Below are 26403 nucleotides of genomic sequence, written 5' to 3'. Positions count from 1 at the left end.
ATCATGGAGATCTCTTAGCTCAGTGTGGTAATCTCTCAGACCAGCGCGGAGATCTCACAACCCGGTGTGGTAATCTCTCAACCCAGCATGAACATCTCTCAGACTGGCATGTTGATCTCTCAGCCCAGAATGGTGATCTCTCAGCCCAGTGTGGTAATCTGTCAGCCCAGTGTGGTAATCTGTCAGCCCAGCATGGGGATCTCTCAGACTGGCATGGCGATCTCTCGGTCCAGCATGGTGATCTCTAATCCTGGCGTGGCATCACTTAGCCTGGCACGGTGATCTCTTGGGGGCATGGTGGTTTTTCAGGCTGGCGTGGAAATCTCTCAGTCCGGTGCGGTGATCTCTCAGCCTGGTGTGATCTGTTAGCCTGGCCTGAGGATCTCTTAGCTTGGCACAGTGATCTCTCAGCCTGGCATAGCCATCTCTCAGTCTGGTGTGGTGATCTCTCAGCCTGATCTCTCAGCCCAGCATCGTGATCACTTAGCCCGGTCTGAGGATCTCTTAGCCCAGTATGGTGTTATCTCAGCCCGGCCCACCAATCTCTCAGCCAGGTGTGGAGATCTCTCAGCCCAGCCCACGGATCTCTCGGCCCAGTGTGACTATCTCTCGGCCCAGTGTGACTATCTCTCGGCCCAGTGTGATTATCTCTCAGCCCAGTGTGGGGCTCTCTCAGCCTGACGCGATGATCTCTCAGACCAGCATGTGCAGTCTCTTGGCCAGCTGTGGCCTTAGCGTGGGCCTCTGATCTCACCGAGGCTATGCACTTAAGAAAGTCTGTAATGTTTGAACTTGCACTTTATTTATTTATTTTTCATTGAAAACTGGGAAGGTCTGCAACATGTAGCTTTTAACCTCACTTCATTTTTGAAAAATTCATTTTGTGGGACTTGAGCATCACTGGCTGGCCAGCACTGATAGCCCATCCCTATTTGCCCTTGAGAAGGTGGTGGTGAGCTGCCTTCTTGAATCACTGCAGTCCACTTGCTGTGTGTTGACCCACAATGCCGGTAAGGAGGGAATTCCAGGATTCTGACCCAACGACTCTGAAGGAATGGCGGTATATTTCCAAGTCAGGGTGGTGAGTGGCTTGGAGGGGAACTTGCTGGTGATGGTCCCAGATACTTGCTGCCCTTGTCCTTCTAGATGGAAGCAGTCATGGGTTTGGGAAGGTGCTGCCTAAAGATCTTTGGTGAATTGCTGTGGAGCATCTTGCAGATAGACACACTGCTGCTACTGAGCACCGGTGGTGGAGGGATGTAATGTTTGTAAATGTGGTGCCAATCAAGTGGGTTGCTTGGTCTTGGATGGTGTCAAGCTTCTTGAGTGTTGTTGGAGCTGCACCCATCCAGGCAAGTGGGAAGGATTCCATCGCACTCCTGACATCATATATTTTATGCAGCACTATTATTACTGTAAAAATAAAAAAAGTTTAATTTTTAAGTTTGTTCTTTCTTTCTACCTTCTTCTTAGGATTCTATGCAAAGTATTTGTCCCTAAGATAGTACATTGTGTGGTGACATTATACACTTCTCACTGTATTCCTGTACCTTTGTACTGAGTACATGTGACAATAAAATCAAAATCAAATTACAGAAAAAAGAAAGAAGAGTTGGAATAACTGTTGGAAAACTTAGCAGGATAATGGGTTATTTATCTCATAAACAGCAACTGCTCCAGTAGGGTAACATCCCATAAACACATTCTTGGCACAGGCAAATTCAGTAAAATAGATTGTCTCACATGCAATTCTGGACAAGGTCTGTAATAGAGTTGTTCAAGATTACATTTACTTTCAGTGTTCTGGAAACAGTTCAATATTTATTTATCCCTTTAAATCTTTCCTATTCATGTCCCTGTCCAAATGTCTCCGAAATGTTGGCAGCCCATTCCATACACACATCCCCTCTGCATGAAAATGTTGTTCCTCAGGTCCCTTTTAAATCTTTCCCCTCTCACCTTAAACCTGTGCCATCTGGTTTTGGACTCCCCTGCCCTGGGGAAAAGACCTTGGCTATTCATCTTGTCTCTGGCCCCTCATGATTTTATAAAGCTCTGTACAAGAAGCTGTGTAAAAGATGCTGCATAAGATATTGTTGCATTTTGCCAGTGATGATATCGAAGCAGGGTAGAAGATGAAAGCCAGATTACCAGGAAACAGAGAATCAGAATAAAGGTTTCAGTTTCAGACTGGTAACTAGTGGAGTGTCACAGGGATCAATGCTGAGACCTCAACTATTTATAATCACATTAAACTACTGGGTTGAGTAAATGGGAAGGAAAAGGAACCTGGAATATAATGTGGCTGTGGCATGAGGTTGTTTGATTGACAGGAATAACAGAGAGCAGAACATGATTTAAAAGGAGACAGACGACAGAATTCTGTAGGAGGGGGAATCAGCCTGTTCTTGTACAGGAATCTAAAAGAGTAGTATACAGGTACATCAAAGAATTCGGTAGTCAGATGGAATATTGATTTTTATTGTAAGGGAGTAGTGTATAAAAGGAGGGAGGTCTTACAACCACACAGTCACTGTTCAGACCACACATTGAGTATTGCATTCAGTTTTGGTTTCCTTTACTAAAAGGATATACTTGTATTGGAAACAGTTCAGAGAAGTCTCAGTTCCTGGGAGGAAGGGATCCTTGTTTCAAATACCTCGTGACATTGGATTAGCAACGTTAATTCTCTTATCCCCCCACAGATGCTGCCTGACCTGCTGTGTTTCTCCGGTAGTTTCTTTCTTGTGTTTTCCAACACGTTTCTATATCGAATAGTAAATATCCTGGAGTGAGTTACAGACTGGAATCTAATCAAGGGGTTCGGAGTACTGATCTGACTGGAAAGACACTGGAGTTCTGAAAATATGATTGCACAGATATTTTTATCTCAATAGTATCCAGGGGAGGGGTCCTTTTAAAAGTAAAACTCAATAATCAAACTTCCATGTGCACTAGTCTGGGAAAGCCACATCTGGGACTGTATCCTCCAAGGTGGGTCTGTATCTCAGTGACCTGGAGCTGTTTCCTGGTTACTGCCTTTTCATAGCATCCCTGTTGCAGTGTTTTAAATGCAGGAAGAGCTCACTGAACAGAGAAGAACAAAGGACAATAGAACACAGGAACAGGCCCTTCGGCCCTCCAAGCCTGTGCTGACACATTTTACCCTTCCATACTAAAACCGTCTTCATTTCCAGGATCCGTATCCCTCTATTCCCTTCCTATTTGTGTATTTGTCCAGGTATTCCCTTGAATGCTACTAATGTGTCTCCTTCCACCGCCTCCTCTGGCTGTACATTCCAGGCACTCACCACCCTTTGTGTGAAAAACGGGCCTTGCACATCTCTTTTAAACTTCCCTCCTTGTGGTTTGAACCTGTGTCCCTCGTAATTGACCCCTCCACCCTGGGAAAAAGCCTCATATTTCCACTTCATCCAATGTCATTCACAATCTTATAAACTTCTACTGGGTCAGCCCTCAATGCCCTGCATTCCAGTGAAAACAAATCCAGTCTATCTAACCTTTCTTCAAAATCCCCCAAACCAAGGCAACACCCTGGGAAACCTGTTCTGTACCCCCTCCAAAGCATCTCTATCCTTCTAGTAGTGTGGTGATCAGAATTGGACACAATATTCCAAGTGCAGCCAAACTGAAGTTCTATAAAGCTTTAGCATAACTTTCCTGAAATCATAGAATGCCTACAGTGTGGAAAGAGGCCATTTGGCCCAACAAGTCCACACCAATCCTGTGAAGAGTATCCCACCCTGACCCACTCCCCTCCCCTATTACTCGATATTTCCCGTGACTAATGCATCTAACCTACATATCCCTGAACACCATGGGCATTTTAGCTTGACCACTTCACCTAACCTGAACATCTTTGTACGATCCATATACTCAATGCCCCTTCCGATGAAGGTAAACTTGCCATAGGCTTTTTTTACCCCCTTATCCACCAGCACTGCTACTTCAGTGATCTGTGGACCTGCACACCCAGATCCCTCTGCATGTTAATGCACCGAAGAGTTCTGCCATTCACTGTATAATTTCCAACTGTACTTGACCTTCCCAAATGTATCACCTCACATTTGTCTGGATGAAGCTCCATCTGCCATTTTTCTGTCCATGCCTCCAACTGATCTATATACTGTTGTACCCTCTGACAATCCTCTTCAATATCTACAACTCCATCAATCTTTGTATCATCCCAATCTTTTTATCGTCTACAAACTTAGACCAGCCACGTATTCCTCCAAATTATTTATAAAGGCCATGAACAGTAGAGGTCCCAGCTCTGATCCCTGTGGAACACAACTAGTCACAGCCCTCCATTCTGAAAAGCTTCCTCCACCACACCCCTCTGTCTCCTATGATTGAGTCAGTTCTAAATAGGAAAATCCATCTTGCCATGTCACCCCCAATACCATGTGACTTCACCTTTTGTACCAGTCTGCCATGAGGGACCTAGTCAAAGGTTTTACTGAAGTCCATGTAGACAACATCAACAGGTTTTCGCTCATCAATCATCTTCATCATCTCCTTAAAAAACGTGGTCAAGTTAGGAAGGCACGACCTCTCCCGTACAAAATAATAATAAACAAGTGTCACTAATAAATCCATTTTCTTCGAAATGCAAATAGATCTTGTCCGTGTGAATCTTTTCCAATCATTTCCCTAACACTGACATAAGGCTCACAGGTCTGTAATTCCCAGGGTTATCCCTGCTACCCTTCTTAAACAATGAGACAACATCAGCTAGTCTCCAGTCCTCTGGGACCTCACCTGTGGCCAGAGAGAATACAGAGATGTCTGTCAATGCTGCAGCAATTTGTTCTCTTGTCTCCCTCAATATTCTGGGATCGATCCCATCAGGACCCAGGGACTTATTTACCTCAATACTTTTTAAGACACACAGAATGTTTCCGTGTCCATGTTTAACCTGATGTCATGAGGCTTCATGGGGTCTGGCATCAATGCTGAGCACTTCCAGAGCACAGCCCTCTTGACTGTATCCCACTGAGCTGTTCTCTCTGCTGGCTCTGTCCTGCCAGTGGGACAGGACCTGCCCTGAGATGGTCACTGTGTTGTCTGGGACATTGTCTGTAAAGCGGGATTCTGTGAGTGTGACCATGTTCGATTGTTGCTCGATTAGTCTGAGAGGAATAGACTGCAGGGCAATTTCATGTTTTCCACAATAAAGAGTTAACATGTCTTGATTTCTTTCAATTTTAAAATCAGGCCGGACCAAACTATCTTTTTCAGTTGAAGACAATTTAACTATTTTTCACTTCGATAAGCCGAGTACACAACTCAATTCAATAACTGCAGTAACCAGCTGGGTCACCTTCCCAACACACTGCCCGACCAAATACATTGAAAACGGCTTCGGAAAGGCCTGAATTCAAATATAGTGCTGCTGCACCTCACTGTCCCTCCAATAAAGAGTGAGTCAATGATGGGATCTGAAATCTGTCCAGAGAGCTTCCAAACTGAATCCAGGCAGTTATTCAAATATCCCCTCACTCCAGACAATTCAGAACTATCTCAGAGAGGGTACAGAATATTCCCAAAGGGGAGAGGGACCAGCAGGATGTTGCTGTACACATTGGAACCCATGATACAGGATGGGAAAAGGACGAGGTTCTGGGGAGAGAAAATAGGAATTTAGGCAGGAACTTAAAAAGTCGATCCCCGAGGGTAGTTGTAGGAGGGGGATGAGGGTGTGAGTCCTTTTAGGGTAGAGAGTATGAGAAAGAATATCAGGCTTATATGATTTAACCAAATCAGAAATTATAGATGTACTTAATAAAAGCAGAGGGGTGAGTAAACGGATTCCCGAGGCTGGGTTTTGAGATTTCACTCCCTATTGTCGGTCTCCTCCCTCATTCATTCCATTTCACGGAGGCGCGATTTGACAGTAACTTTCTTAAAGGGGACAGAGACCCCATCCAATCTGTATCTAACAGGTCCGTGCTGATGGAGACAACTTGTTTGGCTAGTAGCTTTAGGGAATGCTGAGTGACAAGAGAAAATGAGATTTCGCTCAAGAATAAGCAAGAAGCATATGTCAGATGTAGATAGCACGGATCGAGAGAATCCCTAGAAGAGTATAAAGTCAGTAGAAGTATACATAAGAGGGAAATCAGAAAGTGAAAAAATGGGACATAAGATAGAGTTGGCAAACAGGGTTAAGGAGAATCCAAAGGGATTACATTAAGGAGAAAAAGGTAATTCAGGAGAGAATAGGTCCCTTTAAAGATCAGCAAGACCACCTGTGGAACTACAGGAAATATGGGTGATGCTAAACAAATGTTTTACATAAGTGTTTATTGTGAAGAAGAAGATGGAATCAAGAGAATTTGGGGAAATAAATAGTGACATCTTGATAAATGTCCACATTACAGAGGAGGAGGTGCAGGACATCTTAAAACATATAAAGGTTGGTAAATCCACAGAAACTGTTCAGGTGTACCTTGAACTCTGTGGGAATCTAGAGAAGCGATTGCTCTGCCCCTTGCTGAGATATTTGTATCATCAGTAGTCACAGGTGAGGTTCCAGAAGACTGGAGGTTGGCTAATGTGGTGCCATTATTCAAGAAACGTGGTAAGGAGAGACAAGAGAACTATAGACCGATGAGTCTGACATTGCTGGTGGGCAGCATGTTGAGGGGGGATCCTGAGGGACTGGATTTACATATATTTGGAAAGGCAAGGGCAGATTAGGGATAGTCAACATGGGGCATTGTGGGTGGGAACTCATGTTTCACTAACTTAATTGAGTTTTTTGAAGAAGTAACAAAGAGGATTGATGAAGGCAGAGTGGTGAACATAATCTATAAGTACTTCGGTAAGGCGTTCAACAAAGTTCTGCATGGTAGATTGGTGAGCAAGATTAGGTCACATGGAACACAAGGAGAACTAGCCAGTTGGATACAGAAGGTTGGAGACTCAGGGTGGTGATAGAAGGTTGCTTCTCCAGAAGACTGGAGACCTGTGACCACCAGTGTGACACAGCGATTGAAGCTGGGTCCACTATGTTTTGTCATTTATAAAAATGATTTGGATGTGAACATGGGAGGGATAATTAGTAAGTTTGTAATGACACCAAAATTGGAGGTGTAGTGAACAGCGGAGAAGATTCCCTCAGAGTACAACAGGACCTTGATCAGATGGGTTGCTGGGCTGGGGAGTGGCAGATAGAGTTAAATTTAGATAAATGTGTGGTGTTGCATTTTGGAAAGGCAAGTCAGGGTGGGACATATGCAGTTAATGGTAAAGTACTGGGGAGTGTTGCTAAACAGAGCCCTTGGAGCGCTGATTCATAGATGTTTGAAAATGGAGTCACAGGTAGACGGGGTAATGAAGAAGGTGTTTGGTATTTAGATATAGACTTAAGCTTTATTGTCACATGTACAGTGAAATGTGTACAATCTGATCAAGCACGGTGCCATCTCAGGTACGAAGGTACCTTACTACAAGACGTAGGTGCACGTAGAAACGCAAAAAACTGAGAAGGAAAGCATTGCTGTGTTTCTTTTATTGGTCAGTGCATTGAGTATGGGAGTTGGGACATCATGTTGTGGCTGTGAAGGACATTGGTTAGCCCACTATTGGAATGCTGCTTTCGAATCTGATCTTCCTCCTATAGGAAGGATGTTGTGAAATGTAAAATGGTTCAGAAAACATTTACAAGGATGTTGCCAGGGTTGCAGGGTTTGAGTTATAGGGAGAGGCTGAATAGGCTGGGGCTATTTTCCCTGAAACGTCAGAGGCTAAGGGGTGACCTTATAGGGATTTATAAAATCAGGTATGGCAGGGATAGAGTAAATAGACTATGTCTATATTCCAGGTGATAGGAGTCCAAAACTAGAGGTCATAGGTTCAAGGTTCGAGGGGAAAGATTTAAAAGGGACCTAAGGTGCAGTTTTCTTCTTGCAGAGAGTGATGTGTGTAAGGAATGAGCTGCCAGAGGAAGTGGTGAAAGCAAGCTTTATTACAACATTTAAAAGGCACCTGGATGGGTATATTAATAGGAAGGGTTTAGAGGGGTGTGGGCCAAGTGCTGGTGAACGGAACTAGATTAATTTAGGATATTTGTTCAGCATGAATGAGTTGAACTGTAGGGTCTTTTTCCATGCTGTACATCTCTATGATTTGATGACAACTCGGAAATACATGGGGTAGACTGACTAAGTACTGGCACAGGGCTGACCTAAACATTTTTGAACATTTAGTCAAATGACCTGCCAATAACCATGCCTCATGGTTTTCTCTATACTGATGACTTAGAGTCATAAACGTGTACAACGCCGAAACAGACCCTTCCATTAAAGCCATCCTCCCAGAACAGATCTGGTCCCATTTGTCAGCATTTGGCCCTTATCACTCTAAACACTCCTTATTCAAATATCCATCCAGATGCTTTCCAAGATGCTATAATTGGGGAAGAGTTCCCTGGAGGATGAATGCCTCATATTCTGCCTTGGGAGCCTGCAGCCACTCGGGTTAAAATGTGGATTTCAACAGTTTCCTCATTTACCCTCCCCCGATATTATCCCAGTCCCAAGCCTCCAACTCAGCACCGCCTTCCTGACCTGTCCATCACCTTTCCCATCTGTCTGCTCCACCCCACAGCCCCCTGACCTTTACACCTTCTCCCTCACCTTCACCAACCTATCGCTTTCCCAGGTCAGGCAGCATCTGAGGAGTCAGAGAATGTTGATTCTCCTACTCCTCAGATTCTGCCTGACCTGCTGTGCTTTTCTAGCACCCCACTCTCAACTCTGATCTCCAGCATCTGCAGTCTTCACTTTCTCCATGCTGTTAGGCAGAGTCATGCTGCTGTGTACCACAGGAGAGTCATGACTGGTCGAGTCCCATAGAGACAAATGTAACCCATTGGGTCATTGTTTCTGGAAGGTTTATTCTTCTCGAACAATTCTGCAGGGTTAGTGGTTTGACCAGACCCTCCCACCTACCATTTTCTGTTGTCTCCATGATGTAGGTTAGAAGTGGATGGAAGGCAGACTGTTGACTTCACATCACACATTCTGGAATAAAATGATGCTGTGATTTTGTAAAATGTCAGATTGCGAGGGAGTTGGGGAACAGATAGCTGGGCCTTTCACTGAGATATTCGTATAATTAACAGCTAAGGCTGAGGTGCCAGAAGACTGGACAGTGGCTACCATTGTGCTATTATTTAAGAAAGGTGGTAGGGTAAAGCTGGGGAACTATAGATCTGTGAGTCTGCTGTCAGTGGTGGGTATGTTTTGAGAAAAAAGAAGTTAAAAAGGTACATGAAGAGGGACAGGTTGTTTATACATGGAGCTTATGGAGAGGCCTGGATATGGATGGCTCTGGAGAGTTTTTTTGTATCTGGACAGTGAAAACTGAATGGGTGGATTATTTGAGAAGGAATTGTCTTTTTCATTTGTTCAGTTAAGTGTTTGATTTCTTTTTAGTGTTTTTACTTTTTTTGCATGCTTCATTTTAAATCTCTGGGTAAGGAAAGGTATTTAATTTTATATATAAGGTGCTACTGAGAGCTTCTTCTTTTTAAGGATTAATATTACTGAGGGCCTGCAAGAGACATTGAGGTGTGATGACTACTAGATTTCGAGGGGTGTAATCACAGCACGATCATTCAGATCGATAACTGCCCGTCAGGAAGGGTATGAAGGTGGTTTCGAAATCTCCTATGGCTATTCCTCTCTCAAACAGATATTCTGTTTTGGGTATCATTCAATGGGAAAAATAGGAGTGGTTGTCAGATCTTGGGCACTAAAAATGAATTTTATGTTAATTAGGTTTGTCAAGATTTAAAAGATTAATATTTTTTGGGAACTCACCTGCGAGGGGCACAGACAGGAGATTCTGCAGTAGTGAGTGTGAATCTAGGATAGTACGTTGCTTTTCTGGTGCCAGGGTGAAGGATGTCTCAAAATGTTTGATGCAGATTGTCAAAGGGAAGAGAGAGAAGCCGGAAGTTGTTGTGCACATCGGTAAGAATGACATTGTTCAAGAAAGGGTTGAAGAATTACAGAGTGAGTGTAAGAGGTTAGGTAGATGATTAATAAACAGAATATGAAAAGTAGTAATCTCTAGTTTACTTCTGGTGCCAAGTTCTAATGAGGGAAGGAATAAGGGGATAGGGCAGATAAATCAATGGTTGAAGAGGTGCTGCAATGTACAGGGATTCAGTTTATTGGATCGTTAGGATCTCTTCTCAGACAGAAGAGATTTCAAAAGGATGGGGTTCACCTGAACTATAAGGGGACCAATGTCCTGGTGCGGAGATTTGCCAGTTCAATATTAGGAGCTTGTAAACATTTAGAGAGGTGGGTGGGGGCTTCCTAAGTAACATTGAAAATGGAAAGAAAGATGGCAATGGTTCTGAATCAGAAAACAGCAAGATATTTAGAAAAGACAAACAAGAACAAGTCAGAAAAGGGAAACTCTGAACGCTTAAACTGTATTTATTTCAATGTAAGAGGCCTTATTGAGAAGGCTGATGGACTTAGGACATGTAAGGGAACTTGGGACTGGGATGTCATCGCTATTACAGAACTTGACTGAGGAATGGAGAAGAGTCGACAAGTGTGGTGCTGGAAAAGCACTGCCGGTCAGGCAGCATCCAAGGAGCAGGAGAGTAGCTCTTCACCAGAAATGAGGGGATGACCCAAGGGAAAGATAAATGGGAGTGATCTCGGTCTGGGAGCAAAGTAGCTGGGAATGTGATAGGGCGATGGAGGAGGGGGATAATGGTGATAGGTCAGAAAGGAGGGTAGAGTGGGATAGGTGGGAAGGAAGATGGATAGGTAGGACAGTTCAAGAGGGGTGTGCCAAGTTGGAATGTTGGATCTTGGATAAGGTGGCGGGGGGAATGAAGAAACCGAGGAAATGGTTTGAGGGGCCCAAGGTAGAAGATGAGGCTTTCTACCTCCAGGTGGTTAGAGTTTGGCAAACACTTTAACTCCTCCCCCACCCTGACTCCTACTCTGCCAAGGATATACCAGTACTGGACCCCCTCCACCGCCAAACTCCAGCCACCCGAAATCTGGAGGAAGAATACATTATCTTCTGCCTTGGGACCATCCAACCACACGGGATCAATGTCGATTCCACCAGCTTCTTCATTTCACCTCCCCCCTCCTTATCATCGAGCCAAACATCCAACCAGGCACCACCCTCTGGAACTGTCCTACCAGTCCATCTTCGAATGGTAAGGGATTTAAATTTTCTAAACATTGATTCAGATTGCCAGAGTGTTAAACAGTTTTGATGGTGAAGGATTTGTTAAATTGCAAGAAAATTTCCTTTGTCAAGATATAAATGTTCCTGCTAGAGAAGGATCAAAACTGAACTTCTCTTGGGAAATAAGACAGACCAAGTGACTGAGTGTTAGTCAGGGAACACTTTGGGACCAGTGATCATAAAACTATCAGTTTTAAAATTGTTATGGAAAGGAACAGGTCTTCCATAAAAGTTAAAGTTCTTAATTAGAGTAAGGCAAATTTTAAAAATATGAAACAAGAACTTTCAAAAGTTGATTGGAGTAGACTGGTCACAGGTAAAAGGAACCAGGAGGAAGTGAGGATGGTAATGCTGGAGATCAGAGTCACGAGTGTGGTGTTGGAAAAACATAGCAGGTTTCCTACTCGTGGGATGCTGCCTGACTTGCTGTGCTTTTCCAGCACCACACTCTCGACTCTGTTCGCAGGTAAAAGGATGACTGACAAGTGGGAGGTCTTCAAAAGTGTGATAACAAGAGTTCAGAAACATTCTGTTCCTGTTAGGGTGAAAGGCAAGGCTGATAAGATTAGGGAACAATGGATGAATAAAAATGCTGAAGTTCAAGTCAAGAATGAAAAAAACTATCAGAGAGATAATTGGGATGAACTGAATGTCTTGAAGAGTATAAAGAGTGAAGAGACATCCTTAAGAAGGAAATGAGGAAGGCAACGAGGGGACAGGAGATAGTCTTGGCAGATAAGGGAAAGATAATCCAAAGAGATTCTGGAAATACATTAAGAATGAGGGAGCAACTGGAGAGAGATAGGACCCCTTAAAGATCAACCAGGTTGTCTTTGTGTTGAACCTCAAGAGATGGGAGGGATATAAATGAATAATTCTGTTTTACTGTTGGGAAGGAATTGGATGCGAAAGAAATCAGGGAAACAAATACTGATGTTTTGGAAACAGTTTACAGTACAGAAGAGGAAGTGCTGGAGATCTTAAAAAACATAAAGGCAGATAAACCTCCAGAACCTGATCAAGTGTGTCCCAGGACACTGTGGGAAGTTAGAGAGAAAATTGCAGGGCCCCTAGCAGAAATATTTGTATCATCAATAAACACAGGTGAAGAATTGGAGGACTGGGGTGTGTCTAATATGCCATTGTTTAAGAAGGGATGTGAGGAGAAGCCTGGGAATGATCGACCCGTGAGTCTCACTTCGGTGGTGGGTACGTTTTTGGAGATGAATCTGAAAGATAGGATTTACACAGGGTGGAGAGGAAAGGATTGATTCGAGGTGGTCAATATGGTTTTGTGTGAGGAAAATCATGTCTGACACACTTAGTTAGGTTTGTTTTCTGGAAGTAACAAAAAACAATGAGGAAAGAGTGATTGATGGTGTTTGCTTGGCCTTTAGCAAAGACTTTGACAAGGTTAGACTAATTAGTAAAGTTAGATCACATGGGATTCAGGGTGAGCTTGCCAATTGGATATGTAGAATATAGAACATAGAACAATACTGCGCAAAACAGGCCCTTCAGCCCACGGTGTTGTGCCGAACATTTGTCCTAGCTTAAGCACCTATCCATGTACCTATCCAATTGCCGCTTAAAGGTCACCGATGATTCTGACTCTGCCACTCCCATAAGCAGTGCTGTCATGCCCCCACCACTCTCTGGGTAAAGAACCTACCCCTGATATCGCCCCATACCTTCCACCCTTCATCTTAAATTTATGTCCCCCTGTAACACCCTGTTGTACCCGGGGAAAAAAGTCTCTGACTGTCTACTCTATCTATTCCCCTGATCATCTTATAAACCTCTATCAAGTCACCCCTCATCCTTCGCCGTTCCAATGAGAAAAGGCCGAGAACTCTCAACCTATCCTCGTACGACCTATTCTCCATTCCAGGCAACATCCTGGTAAATCTCCTCTGCACCCTCTCCAAAGCTTCCACATCTTTCCTAAAATGAGGCGACCAGAACTGCACACAGTACTCCAAATGTGGCCTTACCAAGGTCCTGTACAGCTGTAACATCACATCACGACTCTTGAATTCAATCCCTCTGCTGATGAACGCTAATAAACCATAGGCCTTCTTACAAGGTCTATCCACCTGAGTGGCAACTTTCAAAGATCTATGAACATAGACCCCAAGATCCCTCTGCTCCTCCACCTTACTAAGAACCCTACTGTTAACCCTGGATTCCGCATTCTTATTTGTCCTTCAAAAATGGACAACCTCACACTTGACAGGGTTGAACTCCATCTGCCACTCCTCAGCCCAGCTCTGTATCATATCTAAGTCCCTTTGCAGCCGACAACAGCCCTCCTCACTATCCACAACTCCACCAATCTTCCTATCATCTGCAAATTTACTGACCCACCCTTCGACTCCCTCTTCCAAGTCATTAATAAAAATTACAAACAGCAGAGGATCCAGAACTGATCCCTGCAGAACTCCACTTGTAACTGGGCTTCAGGCTGAATATTTAACATCTACCACCACTCTCTGACTTCGACCGGTTAGCCAGTTCTCTGTCCAACTGGCCAAACTTCCCACTATCCCATGCCTCCTGACTTTCTGCATAAACCTACCATGGGGAACCTTATCAAATGCCTTACTAAAATCCATGTAATTGGCTTTACGGTAGGAGACAGCAGGTGATGGTGGATCATTGTTTTTCAGACCGGAGGACCGTGACCAATGGTGTTCCACAGGGAGTGGTACTGGCTCCACTTCTGTTTGTCATTGAAATGAATGATTTAAATGAGAATATCTGAGGCATGGTTAGTAAGTTTGTGGATGACACCAAAATTGGTGAAACAGACAGTGAAGAATGTTACCTGAGATTACAAGGAGATCTTGATCAATTGGGCTAAAGGGCTGAGGGATGGCAGATGGAATTTAATTTGGATGAATGTGAGGAATTGCTTGTGGTAATACAACCAAGAACAGGACTTACTGGTAGGGCCCTGGGTAGTGTTGCAGAGCGGAAAGAGCTCGGGGTTCAGGGACATATTTCTTTGAAGTTTGCATCATAGGTAGACAGGGTAGTTAAGGAGGTATTTAGCACACTTGCCTTCATTACTCCTATACTCAAAGGTCTGTGCAATGTCAGAACTGACATTATATTGAAGTTCTACAGGGCATTGGTGAGGCCTCTTCTGGTTTAATATATGCAATTCTCATTATTTGGTGATAGGAAGGATATTTTGAAACTGGAGAGGGTTCAGTAAAGATTTACCAAGATGTTGCCAGGAATGGAGGGTTTCAGATAAAAACATGGACTGGAAAGGTGAGGACTTTTTTCACTGTTGTATTGGAGGTTGAGGAGTGACCTTAATGATGTTTAAAAAACCTTGAGGTACATCGATAAGGTGAATGACAAGGGTCTTTTCCCTCGGGTGGGAAGTTCAAACCAAAAGGGTATATTTTTAAGGTGAGAGGAGAAAGATTGAAAAACGACATGAGGGGCAAAATCTTTAGTAGTTTCGGTTTAGAATGAACTGCCAGAGGAAGTGCTGGATGCAGATACAGTTACAATGTTTAAAATACATTTGGATAAGTTCATGAATAGGAAAGGTTTAGAGGGATATGGGACAAGTGCAGGCAGTTGGGAATAATTTAGTTTTGGAACATAGTCGGTGTGGCCTGGTTGGTCCGAAGGGTCTGTCTCCGTGCTGGATGACTCTGTGACTCCATGACATTACGGTACACAGTCAAAAGACACATTAGTCTCTGCACACGCTCACTTTGTCCTCCAGACCAGGGGCTGGGACACAACACGGGGGAAGGGTATTGTTGACGAATGGAGATACTGAGGGGCTTTTATCTGCAGTGGGTGTATAATGGAGGAACAACAGAGGGACAGTTCAGGATAAATGGAGCTGCACAAGGGAAAGCAATTAAACAGGGGCCATGGAGGGGGACAGCTAAATTTGCAGTGGGGGGGGGGGGGGGGTTGTCCAAAATTGAACGGGGGGGGGCGCAGATTCAGGATTGAAAGACAGAAATCAAGAAGAGAGGGGAAGACAGAGAGAGAATGAGAGAAGAAGAAAGAGAGCAAGAGAGTGGGAAAGAACATAGACAAAGGAAGAAGGAAGAGAGAAAAAGACAAAAGGAGAGTCTGTCAGGAGAGAGAGAGAGAAAGATAATGTGAGAGAGAAAGATTGAGATGGAGAGAGATATATGAAGTGATACAGACAGTGAGTGAGAATCAGAGGCAAAGAGAGAGACAGAGAGAGGGAAAAGAGGAAAAATCAGACAGGTACAAACAGGAGATAAGGAAAGATGTGGTGAGATTAAAGAGTTGATATTCACCATTCTGGTTCGTCTGAGCTCTCTTGATGGTCTCTCATACTTCCTCCCTCCCATTTGGGACAGACTCTGCTCCAGGGGCTGGCTTTAGGAGGGGCTGGTTCAGGGAGGGGGTGAGGTTAAAGGATCAAAACTGGGATTGAGATTCAAATACTCCCCGCACTCTCTCACACACAGACAGACAGAAACACACCGATACTCACCCCCTGCTTCGTGCACACGGTGAAAGTGACAATGGCTGCCAGAACCTGTTTGAAATATCCGCAGCTCTCTCACTCAGAGCCCCTTCTCTGCCCAAGTCCCAGCTTCCTCTACCCAGGGCATACCTCCCCCAGGGATGGAGCACAGTCAGAGCCATCTCAGTGGTTTAGAGGGGGGAGGGAGGGAGGAGGTGTGAGAGAATGCAGCAGGGAAACAGTTTCATCCAGTCTGCCTTTGTCTACTCCTGCTTTGCATTTTATAGTCTTGGAATGAAAGCCAAATGTATTTTCAAAATGATCCAAATCCTTTTGTCTTTGAGGTTTCCTATTGATTATTGTAAAAAATTCCAACATGCGATTGCCAGGAATCTAACCCAGGTCACCTGCTTGGAAGACAGCTACACTAACCACGAGAGAACCATCACCGTGCACTGTACAATAACACAGTCCTCAAACATAGTTAAAACGACCTTTATCATGACAAATTAAACAGAGGTAATGTTGATTCACTGAATGTGATATTGGGTCAGGTGACAATAACTTATATGAAGAGGTAGATTTGAAGAAGCATCTGAAATCGGAGAAGGAGCTGGGTCATTGGGTGGGTGCAGGGAGGGAGTCCAGAAATCCCTCTGGTTGGGCTTCGATTCCCCCGGCAACGCTTCAGCTGGTTCATCGAAAGGAACAAATAAAGAAACGGAATGATATCAGAGAAATAGTTTAGTACAGACTGCCTTTGACTTCCTCTGCTTCCAGAGATGGTAATGTGGGATATAGGTAAAGTAGTGTTACTTCTGCACTCATAATTACTTATGCAAGGTAAATGAACTCACACCAGTGTGTAATTGTTTCAACCAAGAGCTGAGTCAACAAGAATGAAAACTATGTGAAGGAAATAGATAATTGTTTTTATATTAGCTAAAATGTGCATACAAGAATGAAATGTGCCTGCAAACAATGGTAGATGTTCCAGACAAATAGATAAGGTGTTGTGAGGGGAGGGGGTTAAGCTTGATATACCTGTACAAACAGTAGTTATAATCATCTATTTCCCGCTTCTGCAAAAACAAGAACAAACCACAATCAAGAAGTCATGAGGTCATAAGGTCATACCAAGTGAGGGAAACAGAAGATAGTGAAGGAGGATATGCCAAACAATAGACCACAGCAGGATGTGGTCAAACAGCCTTGTGAGGCCAGAAATAAGCACTTTGTCACAGACAAGGCCGGATAAGGCAAGAGATAAACAAGAGTCATGGGCACCGGTCTTAGAGAGGTGGGAGATGTAAACAGGGGAGGAGAGAATAGGAACAAATTACATAAATACTAAGTACTAGTTGAATTCAGTCTGTGTGTGTGACTGCCGTTGTACACAGTTTACACCACACCCATCTTGCAAGAGTGAAATAAATGACACTACTGATTCAGATCTGGTCTCAGACTGAAATTATTGAAGTGAGTGAGCTTCGTTTCTCACAATTGGGGGCCGTCCGGGATATTCTTCCATTGCCGGGGGGAGTGGCTGCTCCTGGACACTTCCCGATTGAGGGGTCTCGTGTCCCAGTTTAGTCCGCTCCCTTGGGCGACTGGTACGAATCTCACAAGAGAGACATCTGAGTCAGACAGTGAAAGGAGGTTGATAGGAAATACGGCAAAAAGGGGCCAGGCAACTCTGTGCACAGACCAAGGTAAGAAAATTGACTTTTAAGTACTGCCTTGGTGGTTGGGATTGTGTTCTAGTAGTTCATAAGGGACTAACAAAGGAACTCAATATGGGCTGTGCCGTGGGTAAGGAAAAAGCCTCCGGGAAAACAAAGGAAAAAGGCAATGGAAATGGAGATGGAGTCCCTTCCAACATTCCTCCAGAAAGTCCGTTGGGCAGGATGTTGTGGAATTGGAAAAATATTACTTGTACAAGGGAAAAAGATAGGAAAAAGATGATTAAATATTGTTGCTTTGTATGGACTAAGGAATCTATTCTTCGTCCCGACGTCTTCTGGCCAAAGTACGGGTCAGACGAAGACTGGGTTTGTAAATATTTGAATTTATATGTCAATGAAAAACAGCCTGACAGTCAGGAGGAATCAGATCATGCTTCAAATTGGAAGGACTGGTAGCTGGAGGGCTCCTGAGAGTACACTTTGTAACTAAATCATGGCCAGACATCCAGAAAAATATTCAAAAGATAGATGGGTGAAGCGAAGAGCACCCAGAGGTGTTGTTGCGGGAAGCTCAGAAAGTGTCTGTGAGATATGGTGTGTAAGAGAGAGGGAACGAAAAGTGCTGTACAGCTGGGAGAAAGTTTAACCCTTTGTGATTCGGTTTGAATGCACATTTGTTTGTTGGTGACTGAATGTTTGTGCTTTCTTCCCTGGACTGTTTTGAATCTGATTTTTATTATGGAAACTTAACATGATTTCTTTTAAGGTTGAGGATTCTATCGGGATTATGAAATAAAATGATAACTCCTGTTCTTTTTACAGGTCAGGACTGCCTTACTGTCAGTTTCGAACTAATCTCTTTTATCTTTACATAAAAGCGACTTATGGAGGACAGTTGAAGTTTCAGTTCAACATGAGATTGTAATATTAAAAAAAATCCGAAGGTTAATATCTGTGACCTTGGATTCGGCCATTGTTCATGCATAAGAAGTTTTTTTTTAAACTTGAATAGACAAATCCTTTTAAGGCAGCTCCAATGATTTCACGACCTATAGCATTGTAATTGAGCAATGATTGGTCAGGACTACCTATGAAAACTAATTTTAGATTTAAATTAAGGTACTAAAACTGGGTAATTATAGTCGATTTCAAAGTTGGGAACTGCATGCATTTTCCATTTTAAATATTGAATACTGAATAAATTAATTGATAATATATAAATATATATTTACAAGTTAGGAACAGGCTTTAACGTTAGACAAGCATAAATTGATGAATTGGTATTTGAAGTTATAGGGAGCAGAAATAATGCAATATTTCTTAAAGAAAACAAATTTTCAAGATGCAAACAAAACATTGGGTGATGAAGAATGAAGAAGTTATAATTTTGTGAGATACATGACCTAAGCAGTCGCTGATAGTAAGAGACGAGTGAATATGCACTCTTTCTGATTTGTTACACGAGAGTGTGATAATTTGTGGGATAGATGGACAGAAATTTAGTGTTCCCCTATCTAAGATCAGGTTGGAGTGCCAACCGAAGGTGGGGAAGTTACAGTGGGAGTGATTGACAGAGTGTCAGTTCCAAGGTGGGAGTGACACCCCTTGTTGTGGAGTAGCCCAAGGAAGACCAAGAAACCGAGGAGTTAAAGCAGAAATGTCCTGGTACTTTCCCAGTCTGTGTGGTAACCAGATCCCACTCTCATAAAACACAGCACAAAGCAAAAAGTAAAGAGAAAGATGAAGGAGTTGAGGTTCAGTTCGCAGATACCCTGCTTGATGTAATGGTGCAGGAAAAAGCTGACCAGGCAGAGGGTTAGACAGAAGTAATTACTCCTGAAAGATGAAAACACTTGCAATAGCAAGCCAAGATGATAAAACATATATATGTGGATGCGTACTCTGAAAGGAGGCAGAGAATATTCCAGGGGTTTACTATCTAAAAGGTAGAGTCCACAGACATAAACGGCAGCTTACTGCAGAGGAGAAATAGGCCGAAGTGCACCAGATTGTGTTGCCCGTAGTATACAGACAGTAGATGTTATGGGTAGCACATGAACTACTTTTAGAAGGTCATGGAGGGCTACAAAAGACTCAGGCTAAGGTACAAAAGACTCAAGCTAAGGCCTGGAATGCACAAGGATATGGTTAACTTTAATCATACCTCTCATACATGCCAAATGGTAGGTAAGCCGCAGGCAACACCTTTGTTGCCAATTCCCGCATTTGAAAAAGCTTTCACATGGGTTATAATTGATTGTGTAGGTCCCCTCCCAAGAACTAAAAGTGGGAACCAGTACATGTTAACCATAATGGATGTGTCTACCAGATTTCCAGAGGCATTTCCATTACAGAGTATCAAGGCAAAAAGGATAGCAGAGGAGTTAGTATCTTTCTTCACACGGTATGGGCTACCCAGAGAGATTCAGTCAGACCAAGGGTCAAATTTTATGGCTAGACTTTTTAAAGAGGTTATGGGTAGCTTCGGTATACAGCACTTTAATCCCAGTGAATATCATCCTGAATCCCAGGGAGCTTTCGAAAGGTGGCATCAGACCTTGAAGACCATCTTGAGAACATATATTGTCAGGATTACCCGAGAGATTGGGGTAAAGGTATTCCATTCATATTGTTTGCCATTAGAGATTCCCCAAATGAATCTATTCAGTTTACTCCCTTTGAGTTAATATTCAGTCATGGAGTGAGAGGCCCTTTGAAATTAATTAAAGAAAATTTGACAGGACCAAAGTCGGAGATCTCACACTTAGATTATGTATCAGAGGTGAGGGAGAGATGAAATCGAGTAGGTAAGGCAGCGAAACAGCACGTAAAAAGGCCGCAGTGTAGAATGAAGCAGGTGGCAGATAAAAGCTCTGAAACTCAGACATTTTCCCAAGGGGATGATGTGTTAATACTGTTGCCCATGATAGGAGACCCCTTCAAAGCCAGGTTTAGTGGTCCCTACCAAATTGAGAAAAGGTTGAGTCAGATGAACTATTTAGTAAAGATGCCTGATAGGAAGAAAGGATATCAGGAATGTCATGTGAACATGTTGAAACATTATTACACTAGAAAGAAAGAACTGGAGAACCAGATGCTAGTTACTGCCCTGCAGAGTGAGGTGTCAAATCCAGACTATGTGGATTTGAAATAGATTAAAAAGTGAAGAAGTCCTTGAGGAGTGGGATAGGTTCGCAAGCAATCCGTCTCAGGAACATAGAACAGAGTTGAAAGATTTGTTGCTGCAATACAAGGACATATGTAAGAATCAGATGGGGAGGACTAATGCTATTGTCTATGAAGTAGACGTAGGTAATACTGCTCTGATAAAACTGCTCCCCTATCAGCTTAATCCTCTTCAAGCCAGACAGGTCTAGAAGGAGGTGAAGGTTATGTTTGATGAGGACATCATCGAACCAAGCCAGAACGAGTGGAGTTCGGTGAGTGTCTTAGTTCCGAACCAGATAGGACTCAATGATTCTGCATGGAGTATCGAAGGTCAACGCCAACTCAAATCCAATTCCCTGATTGGAGGACTGCATTGAGAAATTCGGGCAAGTCAGTTACACCACCAGGTTGGTCTTAATGCCTGCTTACTGGCAGGTACCTTTATCAGAGTTGGTGAAATAAATTTCTGTGTTTGTCACTCCAAATGGGCTATATCAGTTTAAAGTGAATGAAGAATGTGCCCACCACATTCCAAATCTCATGAACAAAGTTGTAACTGGGTTAACAAACTGTGCAGTCTATTTGGACGATGTAGTGATCTTTAGTAATTCCTAGAAAGATCATATGGTACAGTTGGCAGAGGTCTTTGAACGACATTGTGAAAGATGTTGTGAAACTTGAAAGGGTTCAGAGAAGATTTACAAGGATGTTGCCAGGGTTGGAGGATTTGAGCTGTAGGGAGAAGTTAAATATGCTAGGGCTGTTTTCCCAGGAGGGTCGGAGGCTGATAGAGGTTTATAAAATCAGGAGAGGCATGGTTAGAATCAATAGACAAAGTATTTTCCCTAGGGTCGGGGTGTCCAGAACTAGAGAGCACAGGTTTAGGGTGAGAAGGGAAAGATAAAGAAGAGACCTAAGGGACAACTTTTTTTCACACAGAGGGTGGCAAGTGTATGGAATGAGCTGCCAGAGGAAGTGGTGGAGGCTGGTACAATTGCAACATTTAAAAGGCATCTGGATGGGTATAAGAATAGGAAGGGTTTGGAGGGATATGGGACAGGTGCTGGCAGGTGGGACTAGATTGGGTTGGGATATCTGGTCAGCATGGACGAGTTAGACCAAAGGGTCTGTTTCTGTGGTGTACATCTCTATGACTCTGTGACTACGAGAGGCAAAACTGGTGATAGACTGAAATAAACTGGAACTTGCAAAAGCAGAGGTGACATTCTTGGGACGTAACATCGGTCATGGAAGGTGATCCCACAGAACGCAAAGACGAAAGCCATCGAGGTATTTCCACAACCAACCTTGAAGAAAGAGGTGCTTCAATTCTTTAGACTCAGCGGATTCTATCGGAAGTTTGTTCCAAACTTTAGCAGTGTAGTGGTACTGTTAACCGATTTACTGATGAAGAACACAAAGTTTCAGTGGTCAGAACCATGCCAGGAGGCATTCAACCATTTCAAATCGATATTAACCACCAAACCAGTTTTAGCTACAACAGATGTTTCAAAACCTTTTAAAGTCGCCATCGATGTTAGTGACAGTGGAGTTGGAGCTCCTCCAGGAAGATGAGGATGGGATTGAACTGCCAGTTGGTTACTTTTCGTAGAAGATCAACATCCACCAGAGAAAACACTCCACAATCGAAAAGGAACTACTGAGTTTGGTACTGGCCTTCCAACATGTTAATGTGGATGTCATGAACAATGTGTCGGAGACGGCTGTATACACTGACCACAATCCACTTACATTCTTGGAATGTTTTAAAGATAGGAATCTGAGACTATTTCATTGGAGTCTTATGTTACAGACCCTTAGTTAAAAATCATACATGTTGTGGTCAGAAGAATGTAATCACAGATGCGTTATCGTGGATTTAACTGATAGAGTTTAGATGTGATTTGTCTTTATTTAATGTTTTATATATATAAGCATATAGGAAGAAATTAAGGTGAACTGATATAAAAGTTATCTGTATGTTCGGATAATGTGTTTAAAGGGTGGGAAGAAAATGAAGCCATCTTTTCATTATGATGGTTCATTTTTTCTTAAGGGGGGAGGTGTTATGAAGATGTGGGTGTACTTTAAGAGAGTTAAAAGCAGCAGAACTACCGGACACAGCACCATGTATTCTCAATAAGATAACAACATAGCACTCGGTCGAACAACTCGATTAGCTCGTTGCTTGGAGACAAAAACACAAATTTGAATTTGGCCAATCAGTTTCAATTATATCCCGAAAAATATCAAACTCCAATCCAGTTTGAATTGAGTATATTGACAATCTTAAAAGCCAATGACAACAATCTGATACCTTGGGATATAAGACTGTGGACAATTGAACAGTTGAGGGGACAACTGCCAAGCCGATGTCATCTTCACACTGCCCAGAAAAACAGCTCTCTTAAAAAGGGATCTTTATCAATCAGTAAGCTGTGAAGCAGAAATTCCTAAGAAGAAGAAGAAAAGCCAGAGGAAGATCCCAATAGATGAACAGAAACCTGCCTTTTGAGCTAAGAAGTATTATTTTGTAAATCTTAATTGGGAGTTTTATTGGACTAGTATAGAAGGGTAGGTAAAGATAGGTTAGAGTAAGGACTTATACATAGTTGTTAGCTAATTATGCTCTGTTATACTTTAAGAAATAAAGTTGTTAACTTTCACTTTGAATAGTTCTTGGTCACTCGAAGTTTGACAGATTACTGTATGGGATAAATCTTTTCTGTATTGTTGGTTTAAAATAAAGCAGGAGAGTTTACCCCATGTCATAACATTACTTTTTGAATGTTTGAATAACTTGCTGAAATAACCTCCTTTAATGAAGAAAGTGGTTCTAGAAAGATGTCAAAATCAGAATCATTAGGAATCATTATGAACTACGGCCAAAACTGCGAACTTGGAGATATTTAAAGAAGTAGCTTTTAAGAAGTGAAAACGTATCGACTAAGATGTTGAAAAGATAGAGAAACACAATTAACATATAATCTTTCACAGTTTTTATTCCTAACTTAGCCCAACCAGAAAAGGCACTGTCCACTAAAGATGGGGAAAAATATGATTTGCCACCAACGACACCTTTGTAGAAAATGACTGAAAGCGAAAGTGACGTCAAATTGAAACCAGATTTTAAGACAGGATAAAACAATTACATTGTTCGTGTAAATACAGATTGAAGAAAGGAGAAGTGAATTCAATAAAGCCTTCAATGTTACCGGGTGGGTGGGATTTGCCTCAATAGTCAACCAAATTGAGAAAGCGTCAAGCTTCTCGTATTGGAGCCAATAGTTCGAATTTCTTCTGTTTGCTGCCCAATAATTAAACAAAATATTTGGCAGCACCATTCCACCTAATATATTAGGCCTGTGTAACAACTGTTTTTGTAACCTAGGAATTTTATTTATTCCAAATAAATTCAAGAATGAGACTATCTGCTTTTTGGAAAAAGGCAAGAGTAAGAAAAATTGGTATGCATTGAAATAAATAATTAAATTGTAGAAAAAAATTCACTTTAATGGAATTAATTCTCGCAGCAACAGACAAATTAAGGAGAGACCATCATTCAAAGTCTCATTTAATTGGTACCAATAACGGTTCAAAATGTTTCCTGTCCAAATTGCCTTGTGTATCTGCCATGTGTACACCAAGATAAACAAAACCAAAGTTGGCGATTTTAAATGGCAAATTATCAAGTGGGTATTTGCTGGCAGGCTTATTGATAGCAAATATCTCACTTTTGCTAAAATTCAATTTATACCCAGGAGTCTTACTGAAAGATTCTAAAATTGAGAGTGTGGTGGGAATGGAGAGAGATAAGTTGGAGATAAATAGCAAAAGGTCACTTGCATAGAGGGCAACCTTCAACTCCATACCATTTCGAGTAATGCCAGAGAAATCAGGAAGGGTCTGTGGAGCAATAGACAGAGGTTCAATTCCACCAGCAAACAGCTGTGGACTTAAAGAACAACCTTGTCTAGTGGAACAATAAAGGTAGAAATACTCAGAATTCATGTCATTGGTCCCAACAGAGGCCTGTGGTGATACATAGAGTAGTTTGATCCCATAAATACGTTTTACCCCAAAGCCAAATTTCTCCAAAATTAAAAAAAAATTAATTCCATTCCACTCTATCAAATGCTTTTTCAGCATCTAAAGATATCAAAGCCACAGGGAGGGTGGATGGGGAGAATTATAAACAATGTTAAATTACCCACCTAAGATTAAAAAAGGACTGCTTGTTGCAAATAAGTCCAGTTTGATCCAAGGATATGATAGATGGAAGGATGGTTTCCAAACATTGGGCCAATAACTTTGACAATAATTTAAAGTCAACATTGAGCAGACTTATAGGACAATATGAATCACACAGTAAGGGATCTTTGCCTTTCTTTAAAAGCAAAGAAATTGATGCCTGAGTTAAAGTTTGAGGAAGACAGCCAGAATTAAATGCTTCAACAAACACACCTACCAAAAGCAGAGCCAGCTTTTTCCAAAATATTTTATAAAACCTGACCGGAAAACCATCGGTTCCAGGAGTTTTCCCACTTTGTCGTGATCTAGCCGCAGCCTCAAGTTATCTTGCTGTGATTGGTTGGTCTAATTCCTTTGCCACATTTTGATCAATTGTAGGAATGTTAATCTTATCAAAAAAGGGATCAAAATCTGCTGTAGCAGAGTAACATCCAGATGAACAACATGAAATGTAAAATTCCTTCAATGTCTTGTTGATTTCGAATGGGTCTGAGAGGATACATGAATTAGCCTTAATTAATGGGATTACTTGAGATGAGGACATTTGGTGCAACTGATGTGCTAACAATTTCTGAGTTCCATCTCCTTGTTCATAAAATATTAACCTAGAGTGAAGTAAAAGCTTGGTGGTCTATTGTGACATTACAACATCATACTCGGCCTGGAGAGATATGCATTCTTGAGATACTTCTAAAGACTCAGAGATTGCATAAAGAGAGTCTAATAGCGACAGCCACCCTGCTAACTTCATTTCATACAAAACTGATGTTTGGATAAAAAATCTTTCAGACCATCCACTTACCAATACAGGAAAAGCAGTCCTAGTCAGAGGGTTAAACTACAATTACAAAGACATGAGTAAAAAGGATTTCCCCACAGCGTTTGAATTTACTTTAAGAAAAGGTCTTTCAGAGGAAACACAGCAGACCATAAGACAAGCTATTGCACCTACATTAGGCCGATAAAAGGAAGGAAGCGCACTTAATGTTCAAGAAAATAAAGCCTTAGAAAAACTTAAAAAGGAGAAAACATGTTTATCCTACCCACAGACCATGGTAATATGACTGTTATTTGAAAAAAAACTGCCTATTTTAAAAAGGCAAATGCCCTACTTGCAGATACTTAAACTTACCAGTAGGCGGCAATACTTCATCAAACAAACTAGCAGGAAACTTGGCACTCGGATACACGAACACCAACTGGCCGCCAAAAGACATGGTTTCTATACATACAGACAAAGAAAAACACCACTTTGACTGGGACAACACACATATCCTAGGACAGGCAAAACAGAGAGACACACAAAAATTCTTAGAAGCATTGCATTCTAATGAGAACTCTATCAATACACACATCGATTCCCTTGAACAAAAACGGAAATGACATCACCCACCTGAAGTAACCAAGACCTCTAAATAGAGAGGTGGGACATACAACCAGCACTTCACCAGAGACTCTCACTGATAAAGTTGCCTAGTATGCTGATGGAATATCTGAAAGCAAACCTTCAAGCTCAGCGAGCTAATTACTTACTTATTAGCAACTCCTCTAGATCTGCCAGAAAAG

This window comes from Chiloscyllium punctatum, chromosome 29 (genome assembly GCF_047496795.1).
Source record: "Chiloscyllium punctatum isolate Juve2018m chromosome 29, sChiPun1.3, whole genome shotgun sequence".
Taxonomy (NCBI): domain Eukaryota; kingdom Metazoa; phylum Chordata; class Chondrichthyes; order Orectolobiformes; family Hemiscylliidae; genus Chiloscyllium; species Chiloscyllium punctatum.
This window is presented reverse-complemented; position numbering follows the sequence as displayed.